The sequence below is a fragment of the Schistocerca serialis genome, chromosome 1 (assembly GCF_023864345.2).
Source record: "Schistocerca serialis cubense isolate TAMUIC-IGC-003099 chromosome 1, iqSchSeri2.2, whole genome shotgun sequence".
Taxonomy (NCBI): domain Eukaryota; kingdom Metazoa; phylum Arthropoda; class Insecta; order Orthoptera; family Acrididae; genus Schistocerca; species Schistocerca serialis.
In genome coordinates, this window is record NC_064638.1 from 894,538,284 (window position 1) to 894,556,788 (window position 18,505).

An 18,505-nucleotide genomic window follows, 5' to 3' on the forward strand; every position below is an offset into this window, starting at 1 on the left:
GGAAAAAACTATCGACGAAAATTGAAAAATTTTTGACCACTCATAGTGGCTTCTTCGTCTTGGATTTTACTGACACACACACCTCTTTCCATTTCTGTTAGAAGGAAAAAGTCCTTTGTTCTCATTCCTGAACTCGAGTGTAAGTTAAGGTTTACCTTACGTTACGTATTCTTCATACGCAACGACATGCGTCAGCATCCAGAGAATACACCTGTAGTCGCTCCACTGAAGCTTGGGAAGGGAATTCTCTACCTTCTACATATGGTAATGGCAACGACTACGTGTATGCTACGGTTTTTACGTATAAAATCTGAAAATGCACGAAATAATCATTTATATGTAGCATAACCCTAATATGTACAGTGTTTTGTGTTTAATCACGTTCTGGTGTGCTTGTAAATCATTACCTCTAATAAAACTTCCTACATTAACATGGACATATAAACATAAAATCTTGAAGTTCAGGGTGTAGCTACTATTAGTATATACAGTGTTTCATAATAGCGGCACGCCCTTGTGTGCGTGTATCACCTTCAACTAAAATGCGCTTATAGGTGTCTTGTGTTATCATGGGAGAAGTAATACAGACATTTTAATGCATCGGTTGTCATGAAAATCTATGTACACGAATAATCCGACTTTCATAGCTTCAGTGCAGCATAAATTCTGTATGACGTTTTTGTTCATAATTCATTTTATAGACTATTCCTTTGCTTACAGGTCGTCGATTACACTACTTACCTTTTTCTCGTACAGCGGCGATATCATTTTAATTCTTTGTGACTGTAAATCGTGATATGTATGAAAGATATAATTTTGACATGATTATCATTTCATGTTTCAAGTGTGTAAAGTAATTCATACCTTCCTTCTGCATACATAAGTGAAGCATCGCTAATGTTGCACTGTGTATCAGGTTTTTCATATTTTCTCGTAAACTCATAGAGTCTTACGGTTTTAATTAAGTTGTTTCTTGACGTTAGGTATATATGTTTATACGAGGTTGTCTTAGTGTTTAATTTTCCTTATACACTTCTATGTTGTTTAGGTTCCGTACATGTACAGAGCTTCTTTCGCCTTTCACACATTCTTACATACTTTTATACACACAAAAAATATCTACCACTATAATATACACTTTGCTGGTGGGGCCCTTTTTCGGTACCCTGCACCATTCCTTCAATATTCCAAAATAATTCAGGGTGTGCTGAGCGTCGTCCCCTCTTACTAATAATACTTACAACTAAATATTTCTTCTTGCATACATACCTTACAGTCCATTAATGCGCAATCATTCCATATTTTCCTCCTTTACACTTTTAGCATTCGTACATGTACCCTCGTGTATAGCCTAGATATTCTACAAAGTTGTTTGCTGAGTGCTTTAGGTGTTTCCTAACGTTAATGTGTTTCTCTCTATATAAAGCCTAGGTATTTGTTTTGAGGGTGATTCAGTTCATTACTCACGCTGCATAGATTTGTTTATTATTTTCCAATTTTAAGGCTTGTGTCATTCTCTTCCTTAGTCACAAAAATTAACGCGTTAGCCTTGTTGTTCATTCTGAAAATCGCTCGCTACTGTGTAATGTAAATGTATGCATTATCTCTTTGCTTTCCTCTTTGCTGCTTTTTCCCTGTATGTAATTGTGTGTTGTTCTCGTGTACATAGCCTTTCTTCCGGTTATATATCTGCATTATTTATTTTTTGTCTATTGGGCTATTTTTTTTCCTTCCGTACAAGCTAAGATTTTACTCAATATAATATAATATTACAATACCGTCCATGACCAGTAAGTACTTGTCTGTTCACTTTTATTACATAGTACCAGCTTATGATTAAATTTTCTAAGCTACTATTTACAAGACTTGTGTACCCTTTTCCTTCTTGTTTTTGAATGACTTTCGTCACTGTGTCTCATAGTAAGCGTGGACTGAAAACTTTTAAACGTTCCGCGCATCCGCGCTTATGTACCATGAATGGACTGCAGGCGCGGGGAAAACTCTGCATTGTTGGTGAACATTATTCGTGATAGCCGCCATCGTGTGATATGAGTCACGTGTCGCCTGGACTCGACCGCGCATGCGCCTTCGCGCTTTGTATACACTCAGCTGATCGGACAGCTGCCTACAGCGCGGCCAATGCCCTCGTCTTGCCATGCCGCTATCGCGTGCTCGTCAGCTGAGCGTTGTATTGCAACTTTGACGCGTGGTTTGTTGCTCGTCTCAAGCGAACAAACTCAGACCTTCGCGCAAATTTGTCTTTGTTCCTCTCTCTTAAATAACTGAGTTAAACTACAAAAGTACCGTATGGTTTATTTTATAGTGTTAAGACTCACAGTAACACATGTTTCATTAGGTGTGGTTAACTATGCGTTTTTTAAGCTGGCATATGCCCCCAGTTGGTTACTAGTTTCAATGTTTAATTGAAATTTGAGTTATGTTCTCTAAAAATGTCTCGGTATTCATAAATAAGATCTGCTAGTTCATTTTGTTGAGTTTCTGAAAGACAAGTGTATTTTCCTACTTCTGGTGGGCGGCCTGTTCGTTAATTATTTCCGTTTCTAATTGTTCGGGGTAAGGAATATCTATCAATAACACTTGTGGGTAAACTAATTTTACTTCAGCTTGTTTCTGTAATTGACCATTGCGCTCTTTTGTTGAATTTACAAGATTGACCTTCACACTACGACTGCCCACTCGGAAATAGCAAAGTCCACTGCCTATGTCGATGTTTACTTTATACTGCCGGAAAACTTCCATACCTAAAATACAATTGACTATTAATTTGTCAACGATTAAGAATGTACAGTTTATCGTGACATCGCTAGTGGTAACAGGTATTTGCGTCTGCCACTTAATACTTTTTGACTTGTTACCTACAGCTGTCAAGATTTTACAGTTTTAAGTTGGCAACACTGGTACTTTTAATGCTTTCGAAACTTCTTTAAATAAACTGTTAGAAATAATATTCGTAGATGCGCCTGTATCTAAAATTACGTTGGTAATTATAGTTCCTATCTTTGCTGTTATTACAGCCTGCACGAGGTCACTTAACCTTGTTCAGTGCTTCCATTTCTTCTTCACATGGATCTTCTTCTACGGTAACATCCTGATCATATCTTAAAAATAATTGTTTAAGATGTAATGTGTGCTTGTTTGTGCCCCCTGTTGTCAAATCGGTCGGCCGGTGGGGGCTCATTGCGACCGATTATTGTTTACCGGGGGAGACAACGGCGTTGCTTCATTACTGTCCGTTACCTCTACGAAGTGTACTGTGTGGTTATTCCGTCGCCAATTAGTTTCCGGACCGCTGCGTGCCACATTTTCTTGCGACCGGCCGTCGCTATTTCTTCTTGGTCTGTCATTCCTATTACTGTAACTATTGTAGTTTTCATTTGTGTGCCGCCTTTCATCACACGGGCCTGACCAATCGTTCACGTGATTCTATCATTTCCATACCGGCGTGGACAGTATTCTGTATTATATCTTCGGTCTTCACGTCTCTGTGGCGCCGAATTCCTCCGATTTCCGTAATTCCAGTTTCCATTATTTGGCCTTGTCGCATACGGATGCCAAAAGTGTTGGTTATGTCCACTGCCATTAAAATGATTCCCGTTACCGTTGTTTTATTGGTTACGGAGTGTTCATTCCGATTACTTGTGCTCGGCTATTCTTCATATATTAGATCAATTGAGTCAAGCACGGAGAGAAAGTATTCAAGGTCGTTCTCCGGTATGGTTACCAATTTTTCGCGTAAGTTCGCGGGTAGTCTGTTTTTCAGAATTTTGAGAACATCTACGTGCGGTATTTGATTGTTCCAATAGGGCGTCTTATTCAAATACTTTTCGAAATACTTTCTCAACCCGCCGTTTTTTGGGTTGAACGGTTGTGGGTTGAATACTTCACGTCGCAGTCTTTCTTGGGCCCCAGTAGACCAATATTTCTCCAAGAAAGCCCGTTCAAATTGTTCGTAGGTGATGCACTGTTCAGCCATGTCTGTGGCCCACAAAAGTGCGTCGCCTTGTGTGAAGCCTACTTATCTAATCTTCTGTGCCTCAGTCCAGTTTCTTGGTAAGACATTTTTAAATGCTCTTACGAATACGACTGGGTGAGTTTTTCTGGATTCTGTGGAGAAAATTGGAAACTCTCAATGTTTCAACAGGCTCTAATCGACTAGAATCGTCGAGATGCAAGGCGACACGCCTACTGCCTGTTGCAGCACCGCGTTTGGCGAATAGCCATTGTTTGCCTGCGCCGGTGCGTGCACATACGGCGGACTGAGCGCGTGGAGTTGTGCGTTATTGACATTGTAATCTGGCACGAGCGAATAAGTGTCAGGCTGCCTGTTGCTTGACGTAGGCAAATCATTTGAAACCTTCAGTCTACCCGCAATTTCCTTACGTATTCTGTCCTCGGCTACTTTGATTTCATTACCAAATTTTTCATAAAGTTTTGTTTCCCGGTCAGTTATTGATTCATTTACATTAACGGTTTCCCAAGTTCCATTTATTTTGATAATGTCCGCCTTGATACGTCCAGTCTCCTGTTTCAGAAGACCAACTTCTTCACCGAGCGAGGTGGCGCAGTGGTTAGCACACTGGACTCGGGAGGCCGACGGTTCAATCCCGTCTCCAGCCATCCTGATTTAGGTTTTCCGTGATTTCCCTAAATCGTTTCAGGCAAATGCCTGTATGGTTCCTTAGAAAGGCCACGGCCGATTTCCTTCCCAATCCTCCCCTAACCCGAGCTTGCGCTCCGTCTCTAATGACCTCGTTGTCGACGGGACGTTAAACACTAACCACCACCACCACCAACTTCTTCGTTAACTTTTTTAACTTGGTCAGGTATTTCTTCACATGCGGACTGTACTCTGGTTAAATTTAATTAAGTAGCCTGTACGTTTTCATGTATTTCTTTTTGTACCGTTTGTGTTTGATTGTGTGTTTCTACGATTTCTGACAGTTCCTGTTCCTATTTGTTTGTAAGATCTGACAATTTCTTTTCTAAATCATTTGCCAATACATTGTATAAACTATTGACTGTTTTGATGACTTTGTCTTCGATCTTTTGATCGATTTCATTTGTGAGTTTATTGAATCGTTGATCGAAATGTTTATACATATTTTCAAATTGCGTGTTTACACTTGAAAACTGCTGTTGGAAACCAATTTCCATGTTTGACAATTTTGTGTTCATTGTGTTGTGACTGATCTTTAAATCAGATAATTGCTCGCTCACGTTTGACATCAGGCTATATAATGCCTCAAGCTTGTGTGTTTGTATTTATGCCATTATTTGTAGCCATTGTTTCTCTACCACGGTCTGATTGAATCGAAACCGGACTATGTCACTGATTTCGCGCGAAATATTTTCATCTGATCCGGTAATCGATGCTTCATCGACTGTTTACAAGGTTTCATTTGCAAGTGGTTCGTTATTGTTAATCCCTGTGGAGTGCAATTGAATTGTATTTACTTCTACATTATGTTGTGCTGAAAAACTGATTGCGTCATCATTTATGTCACTATTGTCAGAATTGGTGACGATTTAATCAGAGTTCTCACCTTAGACGTAAAATTAGTCCTTCTGCCACAGTATCAATTCATTAGTCGTCATCGGTGTTCTTCTCTTTGTTGACTGTGTGTATCTTCTTGAGTCGGCATCGGTTCACTTCACGAAGACGGTGGAAACCAAAAATACAATGCTATGTCACTTTAAATAATTATCATTTGTGGGGATTTCAGTGTTGATTCCCTGAAAGAGTGTAATAGGAAGAATGACCTTGTAGTATTACTCATTCTTTCACTTTGAGTTCCGTCATTGATTTTCCTACTTGGATAACAAAGAACAGCAGGACATTGATAGATAACTTTTTTATGGACCAAGATAAGTTTAAGGACATAAATGCTTATCCTGTTGAGAATGGTCTTTCAGATCATGGTGCACAGCTAGTTACAGTACATGACATAGCTCCATGCAGTATATCAAATCAGAATTTCAAAGCAGTGCGTTCAATTAACTATATAAATATTGCAAACTTTAGGGAAAGCCTACAGCAGCTAGACTGGGATGAAGTGTATAAGGAACCCGACGCAAACTTGAAACATAAGTTATTTCATGATACATTTTTAAGGGTATTTGAAAATTGTTTTCCCAAGAAAATAGTTAAACATAATTCCAAGAAAACATATAAAAAACCTTGGTTACCTAAAGGAATAAGAATATCTTGCAACCGTAAAAGAGAACTGTATCTAACAGCAAGAGGGAGTACTAACCCCAAAATTGTTCAATATTATAAAAACTATTGTGTGGTACTAAGAAAAGTTATTAAAAAGTCTAGAAGCATGTGTATCATGTCTGAGATCAGTAACTCTGATAATAAAATTAAAGCGATTTGGAATATTATTAAAAGGGAAACAGGGCAACCAAGAGCACAGGAAGACTTTAGTGTCATAAAACTGAATGACAAGTGTACTAACAAACAATCAGAAATTGAAAATATTTTCAATAATCATTTTTTTAATGTTGTGGAGAAAATAGGATCTAGATCTTCACTAGAAGAGGCAAGGCTACTAATAGAAGAGGCCATACCTGTGCAGTTTGAAACAACTGCATTTCCACTGTATTGGAGTGTGCCTTTCCGCACACTCCAAAAATTACGTCCATCCTCCACAAGGCAACAATCGAAAGTGTCCCTTAGCTCCTTCTTGGAGTATGAAACAAAAGAGAATCCAATTTGAACATTACAAAGGTTATAATCTACATGCTTCTCAATTTAATCTTTGTGCGCAGTCTGTAAGGTATTGTATGTCTCTGTGTCGGCCGTCTCGTGACTGAAGCGACTGAAGTTACGCACATTTTAATGAAAGTTTGGTGTTTCTACATTAAATAGTTTGAAAGCTATGAGCGAGTGAACTTTCAGGTCATAGTAACAATTCCATGTGGCATATTTCGTGCTCTGTATGGAGTACTTTGCCGAGCACTTCTTACTAAGAAGACCACTGAAACGACCGAATGTTTAACTTCCAAAGAGTGATGTGTCTGTGAATTTTAAGATCGTGAAAATTAGTCCGGTCGGGATTGCAAAAATTCTGGCTGCTTTTCGAGTGAAAATTTGTTGTACAGACAGTAAGTTTTGATGGGTAAGGTTTACCATATTAAATACGGACTTGATAGCCATTTCATGTGTTTCCATATGAAAAAAAATCAGATTCAATATAATTTTTAAATGCTTTCTGCAAGTAGACTTCATCCTCCGAACGCCCGATTTTTTTTAAATATGAGCTTGCAGGAACTGACTTTCAACTCGAGTTGCGCCCTCTCTGTGTGGTAGGTATTAGGTAGTGGTTTCATCAACGCTGCTTTACACTGCCTAGCACGTATCTGCTACTACAGAGTGAAGGGACGTCGGAAGGAAGGAATATCGAGGTAGATGGACTTTCGATAATTCAGAGAGAGAACGAAGATGACCGATCCCACCCCGCCGCAACTCGCTAAGGTAAATACAGAATAAATGAAAATTTGCACCCGTAATTTGTGCTGTATCTGTAGTTATTACTTTTACCAGTGAAATTTTACGTTATTTTAAGTGAGTTAAGTTAATATTCAAAATTGCTAAGCAGTTAAGCGTCTTTTATGCAATACGAGAATGAAGTTACTGAGGGAGAAAAATTTAGACTGAAACTGGTCATTAGCAAACAACCAAAACTGGCAGTAAATAGTTAATAAGTTTCATATTTTTAAGACACTCCGTGATTGCATGGAAAGGAAAGGGACCATGCTTGATAGTAAATGTCTGAGGACAATGACAACACAGGTGCCCTACAATTTTAACTACTGAAGATTATTATTCAAGAAAGATAGTCATTAAAGTTTATTGAGGAAATGCAATTGGATAATGCCTGTACAATACTAGTTATACTCTGTTAGTCAACAGTCTTACAATATTGTAGCTGTGCAGACAATGAACAATGTATCTGACGACAGTGCTAAGATGCTGCTGCTGCTATTGGTCGAGCACCACGAGTCGTCCCCAGAGCCACAGATAATTATGGGGCAGGCAGTAATCAGAATTGCAGCTTCCTCCACCTGTCCACTCTCAATACTCGCTAGTTAAAGAAGTAGCTGCGCCTACATTGCCGCGATCATCACTGTACACCGTGTTTGCAGGAGAACCCAACTAACACTTCCACATTCTTTCAAGACTCACGCTGCTATTTACCCTCTGCTCGCAGCGCAGCAGAGACTCCCCATACACAAAGTTACACAACACTACAGTTACTGCCATTTTGTCGTTGATATTGATATATTTAAGCAAAATTCCCTTGACGATTGCCCAGCAATTTAAAATATTTACATTACCATTACATTCAATTATACATGATCACAAATAAATATACTATTACATCCGTTACATATTAAATATAATTTCTGTAATGAAGCTTACAGATTCAGAAATAGCAGTATATTACAAGCTATCAACAGATATTAAACGGCGAAAATTTTTGGATCGTGTAGAAGATTTCTGCATTTTCGGTGCTACAAGATCCAAGGTAGGGAATCTGCAGCCAGGTTGTCTTTTCCTGATATATGTGATTCACATCAGTTGTGAACTGTGCGATATACTCGATCTACCTGCACTGATATGGTGAACTGATGTCTGTCTCACTGAAAACTAACTACTAACGGCTTGTGGTCTGTAAAAACTGCGAAGTGTCTCCCTTCGACAGATGGGCGGAAATGCTTGATAGATAAGTAAATAGCACTCCATTTTTGCTACTGGTGATTCGGGTTCTTAGAGAAAAATCGAGTGGCTGCCATTTGCCTTCAACTTTTTGTTGCAGAGCAGTTCCCACTCTGCTGTTTGGCTCGCATTTGCTTTAAGCACCAAAGAGGCACTCCATCCTGGCTGTCCCAGGAGCGTTGCCTATGATAGACGTCCATTTGGGTCACTGAAAGCCGCTTTGGTATTTGGAGTCCACAGTATTTTACGATTTCCTGTCATATTTCTGCCAGTGGATACCGCTGTGAGTGGCTCTTGGATGGCAGCTAGTTTACACAAGTGACATTAGTAATCCTTAAGGACGCCTAGGAATTTTTGAAACTCCTTGTAAGTTGTAGGAAGGTGCATCTGTTGTACTGCTTCGACTCACTTGGGCAGTGGTGACAGGCCTGCCACTGAGATCAAGATCCCGGGAATTTAACCTGAAGTTTTTCCAATGCATGCTTTGTTACATTAATAATTATGCCACACTCTTGCAGGTGGGGGAAAAGCTGCCACAGGTGTGCAACATGCTGTTCCACTGAATTCATCCACATAGCAAAATACAAATGGTGAGTCCTGAAGCACCTTACGCATGAACCGTTGCTAAGTTTGGGCAGCATTTCTGAGGCCAAGTGGGATAAAATTGTATTCAAACACGTCTAGTTGTGTGATCTCTGCTGTTCTGTTTGTGACAGATGGAGCCATGGAAATCTGGGAAAACGCCCTGGCACAGTCTTTCATACAGAATATTTTGGCATTGCTAATGGCTCTACTAAAATCAGTTACATTGGGCATATGGTAGTGGTCTGGAATTGTTGCGCCACTGAGAACTCTATAGCCTCCACAGACTTTTCTTATGAACCATGTGGACTGGAGAGGCCTACAGACTATTGGATCTGATCACAATACCTGCTTTCAGAAGTCTGTGGAAATTGGTTTGCAGCATAAGTAGCTTCTCTGGAGGTAGACGCCATTAGCAGAATGCAATGGGTGGATGTTGTGTCATGCAGATGTGGTATTGAGTATTGTCTGAGCATATCCTTCTGGCCAGATGGGTTTGGTGAGTGCTGGAAAGTCTTGAAGCAGATTACGAAAAAGTTGTGCCTCAGATAATGCCATGATATTGCCTAAAGAACTCTAATCGTTACATCATGGTTTTTTATGTAATGTGCAAATGTCTGCCTCACATTAATATGAGTTTAGAATCGCATCAATACACTCTTGTGAAGATAATATGATAGAGGTGCGGGACGTTTTCATGCAGAAAGCCACGAGCACATTGCAATGCACTTGTCCCAATGTAGAAGTTGCAGTAGGCAATGTCCTTTTTTGGGTACTGGCACTGATCTGCAGCTGTCCAGATGAGACACAAGTCGATAGTTATGTAAAACATCCACTGCTGGCACCATCTTCGAAGTTTGGGTAGTTGAAGGGCTGAGTTGCGCAGACTTGCCGGAACACCTATGATAACAGCAGCATTGTTCCAGCGAGTTTTATCCATTCTTTCAAACTATGACTTCATAGCTACTGTTGGTGTGTAGCTACTTACACATTGTGGTGCTAGCTCCTCCATGGTAGGTCTTGTCGATGCATGTTGCAGGTGCAAATTATTCATGCTTCTTCCAGGATCAGTGATGTCAGCTTCCACAATTATGCCCATTTCAGAGTCTTTGTCATGGCTGTTGTTGATTCTTGCGCATGTGGAAACTTTACTGAAGCTCTTTGCAAAGGCGTCTGTCTTCTCTGTTAAGACTTGCAATGGCAAGTCTGTTTGCACCACAATGACAGCGCAGATTTTCTCTGAAAGTTTACAAAGCCAATACACGTAAAGATGCTTCAGGCAGAAGTTCAGGTGCTACTAATGTCTGCAGAGCTTTGAGCACTTCTGACTGAATCTTGTCATGCATATTTTCGTCTACAACTTTTTTTGGTAATTATAGCTCTTGTGACAATATGTGACACCTCGATAACTTCTAAATCCAGATGTGAAACCATACTATTAAATCCTCCAGTGTTATTCGACACCCAACGTTTTTGAAATATGCATTCAACCTACATAAACCAGAACTGAGGTTGCATCACCCAGAATGCAGAACGCTTAACATTTCCAAGTCGTACATATGTGCAGCCACCTTCTTTATTTTCACGTATCATTCCATTTTGTTGCGAATTAATAGTTATGGATTGTGATTTTGGTTTGAGTTGTAAGTATTGTTCGTTCTTGATTATGGCTTCTGATGCTTGTGTTAATGAATCCATTATTTCCAACGATACATTCACACTGTTATTCTTTGCCTTGTTTTTTAGGGGTTATGACTGTAGGGACCCATATATTACATTTTATCCACATACAATGATTTCTTATTCCTGGCTCTACAGCCCTTGATGGGCCTACACGTGCTCTAAAGCATCGTTCCATTCATTTCTGTCCAATGTTTTGCATCTCTATCCCCTGACATCAATAACTGTTAGATCTTCTCGTATGTCATCCAAATATCAAGTCTTGGTCTTCCGCTGCTTCTTCATCCCAGTAGGTTTTGTAGCAGCGCTATTTTTATTGGAGTCTCATGTTCCATACGAATAACATGAGCAATCCTCTTCAGGAAGTTATTTTAATGAGCTTTATATAGATTGTTCAAAATTACATCGTCTACTCCATAATTCACCTCCATTAGTTGTCCCATAGGTCTTGCTTAACACCTTCCATTCAAAACATCCTACTAGCTCTTCACACTGTGCAATACTTCCTCGCTTATTTAACAAATAAAGTTAGTAAACAACTGCAAGCACGCTGACTTTGACTAATATAAAACATGGCGCCTATTTTAGATCGGGATATGTTAGTTCCGTACAAAAGTAAAAAAATAATGAGGAGAAGTGTTCAATATGTAACAAATTCTGTGTGTGTTATGACAGTACATGTATGCTGTGTTATATTATCCCAAAAGTAGTTGCCAAAAAAAACCTGGGAACAGGAAAATGTTACAATCAGGCATCTCATCCAGCAAGTACTTCGACTTTTTTGTGGGAAATGGTGATCTCTGATACAACATGCCACTGCAACAAACGTGTTGTAAACGGTGTAATGTGCTTATATTGTAAAACAGTTTTTCATTATTCATGTGTTAATGTCAATCCTAAAAGGAAACTATGGTTCTGCAATAGCTGTTTCAAAGGCGACTCAGGCCAAAATACTAATATGAGAAACACCAAAGACGAAGTTATCAATGCTCTACTGGAAGAGTTTTCAGTTATAAAACATGACGTACACAAACAGTTTGAAAAAGAAGCAAATAGGCTTAGCGATTTACCTTACGATACTATGTGTTGATAACAGCTCTGTTGTTTGCGTTTGTAGAAAGTGCGGGAAAAACACAAACAGTGGTGTTACCTGTAGCAAGTGCGAAACAAAACATCAGTCTAAAACTCCCGACCATTTTCCAAAACTTTACATTTTAGGCTATAGCCAGAGCCGCGGTGTTGTCTTACGAATAAATAAAACTTTAGATATGAAATCGAAGAGCTTTGTAAAGCCTAGGGCTCCCCTCTCAGAAATAAGAAAACTAGTTTTTTCTGAAAAGATAAAAATCTGTCTTCGAAAGATTTTGTAGTCCTCTTTGGTGGGTCTAATGATATTTACCAAAATGATACATCTAAAGACTGCTGCAAATTACAGAAGTGTTTATCTGAGCTAAGTCATACAAATGTTATCCTCGTAAATATACCACAAAGGTACGAGTTGATGACCTTGTCGTGAGTAAACAAGGAAATTAGTGTTGCCAATGAACTTTTTTCCAGTATATGCAAGCACCATAGAAACGTTTTTAATGTTAAAATTAATACCATTGGACACAGATTCTACACTACTCATGGACTGCACTTAAATGGCCTTGGAAAGCAAATGGTACATTAAAGCTAATGGAAATTATTAAGAGGCTGCAACACTTACCAACAACATCATCAGGGGTACCTGTATCATCACCACAGAAAGTATATCGAGGAATGACTAATGCAGAATCAGATACGGTAACAGAAAATGCAGCATAAGTACCTAAAGCAGCAATACTAACAGCAGTAGACTCAACAGCAGCGTCAGAAGAACCACCATCAGTAACAGCAGAAGTAACTCCTCCAGCATTAGAACTAGCTCCTACAGCAGCAGCACCATCTCCCACACCAGCAGTAGCAGAACCAACTCCTTTACCAGTCATAGCAGAAACTACTTCTCCACCAGCAGAAACTAAACCAACTTCTCCACCAGCAGGAACAGAACCAGCTCCTCCTCCATCACCTTCAGGGGTAGAAGAAGCGAATAGATCAGTCACAGTAAGTAAAGTATCGTCTTTGTCTCATGATGAAGTGGTACCAAATGGTTTGGGAAAACATGTTCTTACAAAACTTGTTGACAGTGAAGGGAAACAAACTTCCAACCGTATTTCAAGCAGGCCCAAAAAATTACCAAAGAGAAATGAAGATTTTTTATGGATTATTCCAAGCAAGCCCAACCGCCACCTAACATAGATTCCACAGCTGGAAAAACAATTAAATGTTCTCCACTGCCCCATAAAACTGTACTCCTCCCCTTCTGCACTTAAATATCAGGTCTTGGAAAAATAAAGCTGATGAGCTTGGTATACTATGAAAAAGTAACAAAAAATGATTTTATGGTTAAAGGAAGAAGATATATAACTGTATGTATCATCAGGTTTCAAAGTAGCTACATACTACTGCAGACCCAGTGAATCTTATGGGGGTTCATCCATATATGTTAGCAATGATCTAGACTTAAAGTTTTCTGTTCTTGAAGTTAGTGACTTTTGTATTAAAGGTGTTTTTGAAGCAGCTGCTTTGATTATACCTAGTATACAGCTCATAACTGTATCTTTATATTATACTCCTGAAAGTAATGTAGAACAATTTATAGAATGTTTAGAAAAACTTGCAATCAGTATACAAAATATTAGTTTTTGGGGATCTAAAAACAGACATTAAGGAAAATGAGAGCCAGAAACGTTAATTTAGTAAATATGTTAAGATCCTGTAATCTCTTTTGTACTAATTGAAAGAGCCTTCATGGAAATATGATCTCGCGTTCTTAGCAGATTTAACTAGCCATTTGAATGCTTTGTCATTTCACTACAAGGTAAAGATCTGCTAATTACTCATTTCATAGATAGAATACGAGCTTGTAAAATGAAATTGACACTTTGCGTGAGTCAGCTGGAAACAGGAAATCTAGCTCATTTTCCTAAATTATCATCCATGCAAGATGTACACAAATGCTGTGAACGTTATTCACATAGTTTAGTTGCCTTTAAGGAAGAATTTCATCAACGCTTTCAACTTCTGACAGCACTAGACAGTGATTTTGATCTGTTCTCCTCTCCATATTCAGCGAATATTAAAGAGATTCGTCCTGAGCTGCAACTGGAAATTATTGACCTGCAGTATGACAGAGAATACAGAGACAAATTTCAGAACAAGAAAAACATTTTGGAATTCTACAGACACTTCCCTCATGATAGATTTCCTCGTTAGCACAAACTGGCGGCTACAATAATATCAATGTTCGGTTCCACGTTTGTTTGTGAACAACTGTTCTCTGCAATGAAATGTAACAAGACGCGCCTGAGAAACGCATTGACTGATCGAAATTTAAACTACATGCTGTGCCTACAATGCACAAGAACAATTACTCCAAACATAGACGCAATTGTAAACGGCAAAAAGTACAAGATAACCGAGAATCCCACACTTCAGTGACACCTTTTATTGTGTAACAGTTCACAAATTAATACGAATGTAAAAGGATACACAAAGCTAATAAAATTATGTGGCACGTGTACATTCTCCTTTATTTGTTTCATTTGTTGCAGTAATAATTCGTGAGCGATATCCCTGCAGGTGGCCGCGGATTTACATTGACTGGCGGCAGCTATTGTGTGCCCCACGTGACTCTCCCCACTCTCTGCTCTGGTCCAGTAGTGGGGGTAGCGTACTCGCACTGCTCTGTGTTCGCGCCTTGCTGCTCACAGCTTGCTCCGCGAGCACATATGTTGTGAAGCCCTGTTTTATGGGGTAACTCCCCCAGAGACAAAAAAAATTTCACTTGGCAGAGAAAAGCAATTAGACATCTTTATGGAATCACTGACTACAAGGCCTCATGTAGACCTTATTTTAAAGACTTAAAAATTATCACAGCCCCATCTCTTTACATATATTGTTGCCTATTAAACATAAAAGGAAACATAAACCACTACATTGTAAGGAAAACTGTTCATCAACACAACACTCGACAAACAAATATGATTAATATACCCACAACAAGGCTTAAGAAAACCCAATCTAGCTATGAATACATAGGCATAAAATTATTCAACACTCTGCCCGTACAGGCTCGACTGGTTTCACTGGATATTTTCAAAAATAAAACCAAAGTGTGGATGAAGGAAAATACCTTTTATATTATAGAAGAATTTCAGAGTAGTTGTAAAGATGACTTAATTTATTGATAAAATAAGGCTTACTGTCATGTTAGGAGGTTGTTGGCAACACTGCGCTGACGCGTACTCTTCGAGTATTTGCTGCAATAAATAATTATAAAAAGCGTTGTTATTAAGCTATTTTTAAACGTTTACAAGTGTTATTTATATAATATACGTGTTGTTAAATTAGTGGAAATGTTAGTGAAGTATAAAATTAGATTAAACGGGGTTGAGAATCGTATTTTTCTTCTCGCGCCTGTAGCACGAATCCTAGGCCTAATTTCACGTGCGCGAATCGTAAGTAAGTAGTGAATAAAACTTATAGCTAAAAGTTTCCAGTTGTTATAAATATAAGTGTTGTTACATTAGTGGAAGTGTTAGTGAAGTGTTAAAGAAGATTAAACGGGGTAAGAAGTTTATTTTCCTATAGCACGGATTTTAGGCTTAATTTCACGCGCGCGTATCGTAAGTAAACAGTGACTTAAACTTATATGTAATCACCAGTTTTTTTATTCAGTACTCTTTCAATTTATTTGTATCTGCCTGAATAGTTTCTAGGCTCCTTTGTTTACGTTTTAGTCAGTACTTCAATCAGTTTATACGATTTCTGTTTTTACCATGAGTGAGAAGTGTGTGACATGCCATAGGATAGTTAGTTCCGGGGTATGGTGTGATGGGTGCTGTAGTTTCTTTCATTGGGGCTAATGTAGTGGCGTGGGAAATGGGGACATAAATGAGGCTCACCAGTGGTATTGTAGGATCTGCAGTAGAGATAGGAAAATACTGGAACAGGAAGGGAAAATTGCAGCTTCAAGCTGACCTAGACAAGGCAAGGGAGGATCTGGACATGTTAAAGAGGGAGAAGGGTGAACAGAGGTGGGAAGTAGCAACAGGTAGTAGGGGAACAGGCAAAGGAGAGCATCAGACAGCTTTGTCATAAATCTTGAAAATAGATTTGGCCTGTTGCCTCAGTCAGGATCGGATGAGCCTCATGTAGCTGAAGCTGTAGAAAGGGGACAACAAGATTTCAAGGACTTGACAAAGGTAGGGAAATTTGTAAAGAGAAAGAAAGTTCTGTTGTTAGGTAGTTCCCATGGTAGAGGTGTTGGCCAACTACTGCAGGAAAATCTAGGTCGAGAATACCAGGTCACAAACTTTTACAAGCCTAGTGCAGATCTGGGTCAGGCAACAGAAGATGTAGGTTCTTTATGCAAGGATTTCTCGAAGGAGGATGACTTGGTTATAGTGGGTGGTCCAGGAAATAGCATTGACAGAGACTCTGAGTATCCATAGAGAGTGACCTGCTGAAGATAGCATCAGCAACGAAGCATACGAGTGTGGGTTTTGTGTCTGTGTTGAGACACCATTATCGGCCTCATTTGAACTCTTCCATTGGGAGCATGAACTTGGAGTTGGAGTGGCTGCTTAGGACGGATATAGGGTCCCATATTGGTTTGATTTCTGTGGATACTATCGATAGGTGAGACTACACTAGGCATGGCCTTCACATCAATAGGAAAGGGAAGGGAAAACTGTCTGGGTTGATTGGAGAAAACTTAAGGGTGGACAATGTCACAAGTGGTAAAACACCAGTGGTCACAGGTGCCAGAGGGATGCCTTTTTTAGGATAGGGAAGGGGGAAAGAAAACAAGTTTTAAGAGAGATTGGCAGGTACACCCAGTTTGAGAAAACAGATGAACAGGAATCAGATTTTAGCATACAGCCTCCATTTAAACAATGTTGAACAGAAAGTAATCAGAAACTGCCAGTTCATCTTCGCCATAGCAGTTATAATCCCATTAGTATGCAGTATCAGTTATCTTTATTACACCAGAACATTCTGGGACTCAGAAATAAAGTTGATGAACTACTCATTTGTATAGATTAAATGAATTCATCTAACCAAATTGACATAATCTGCCTCTCTGAACATCAAGTGATCACTGGTATAGATATGTTAGACATTTCAGGATTTAAGCTAGCTTCCTACTTCTGCAGAGTAGATATGGATGGAGGAGAAGTTGCCACATTTATTAAAAACCGCCATAAATTCAAGAACATTGATATTTATAAATTCTGTTTTGAGCAGCATCTAGAAGCATGTGCAACAGAAGTAGAGTTCCATAACAGATCCTATATAATAGTAACTATTTACCGAGCACCTGCAGGAAATTATAATCTATTCATAAACTCTTTTGGGTTATTTAACAGGAAGAAACAAAGAAATTATGATTGCTGGTGACTTTAATACAGATTTTCTAATTCAATCTTCCAGTAAACATTTACTGCAGTTAGTAATTCTTTAGTCTTTCAATCTAACTCACACTGTAAACTTTCCAACTAGGATCACTAAAACCTCAAGGACAGCCATTGATAACATTTTTATAGACAAATCAAAGGAACAAAATCATATCATAAAACCTGTAATAAATGTCCTTGTTTTAGATGTAAATTCTAAGCAGATTATGAAGACTGCTAAATCTGAGTACAGGAGAGTAGTCAATCAACCAAAAATTGAGTGTTTTAGAAAACTGCTCAAAGATATGAGCTGGAAGGATGTTTATAGTGCTCATGACATGAATGAAAAATATAACACATCATGAACAATGTCAGTACGATGTTTGAAAACTGTTTTCCTCTAAAAGTTACTCAAATTAAGCAGAAGTCTATAATAAAACCATGGATTACACAAGGAATAAAGACTTCCTGTAAGACAAAAAGGAAAATGCATCTGTCGACCAAGAATAGCTCCAATGCTGATGATTTGTCTAAATACAAGGAATACTGTAAAATATTAAAAAAGGTAATTGAGACATCTAAACAAATGCACTATGAGAAGAAGATAGCAATGTCAGGGAACAAAATAAAAACAATATGAGATATAGTGAAAGAGGAGACTGGTAGAACCAGAAAGGAACAGGAGCAAATAGCATTAAGGATAGATGACACGTTAGTAACCGATGCGCATAGTGTGGCAAATCTATTTAACAAGTACTTTATATCCGTTACTGATAGAATAGGATTGTCAGGATCAGTAAATAGTGCCCTTGAATATCTGAAACTAGCCTTTACAAATAGCTTCAGGTACATGAATATGTCACTCACTTCACCAAAAGAAATAACTTCCATAATAAAATCTTTGAAAACAAAGCATTCCAGTGGTTATGATGAAATATCAACAAAGTTAATTAAGGCATGATCTTGTGAGTTTAGTACAATTCTAAGTTACTTGTGTAACCAGTCAATTATAACCGGG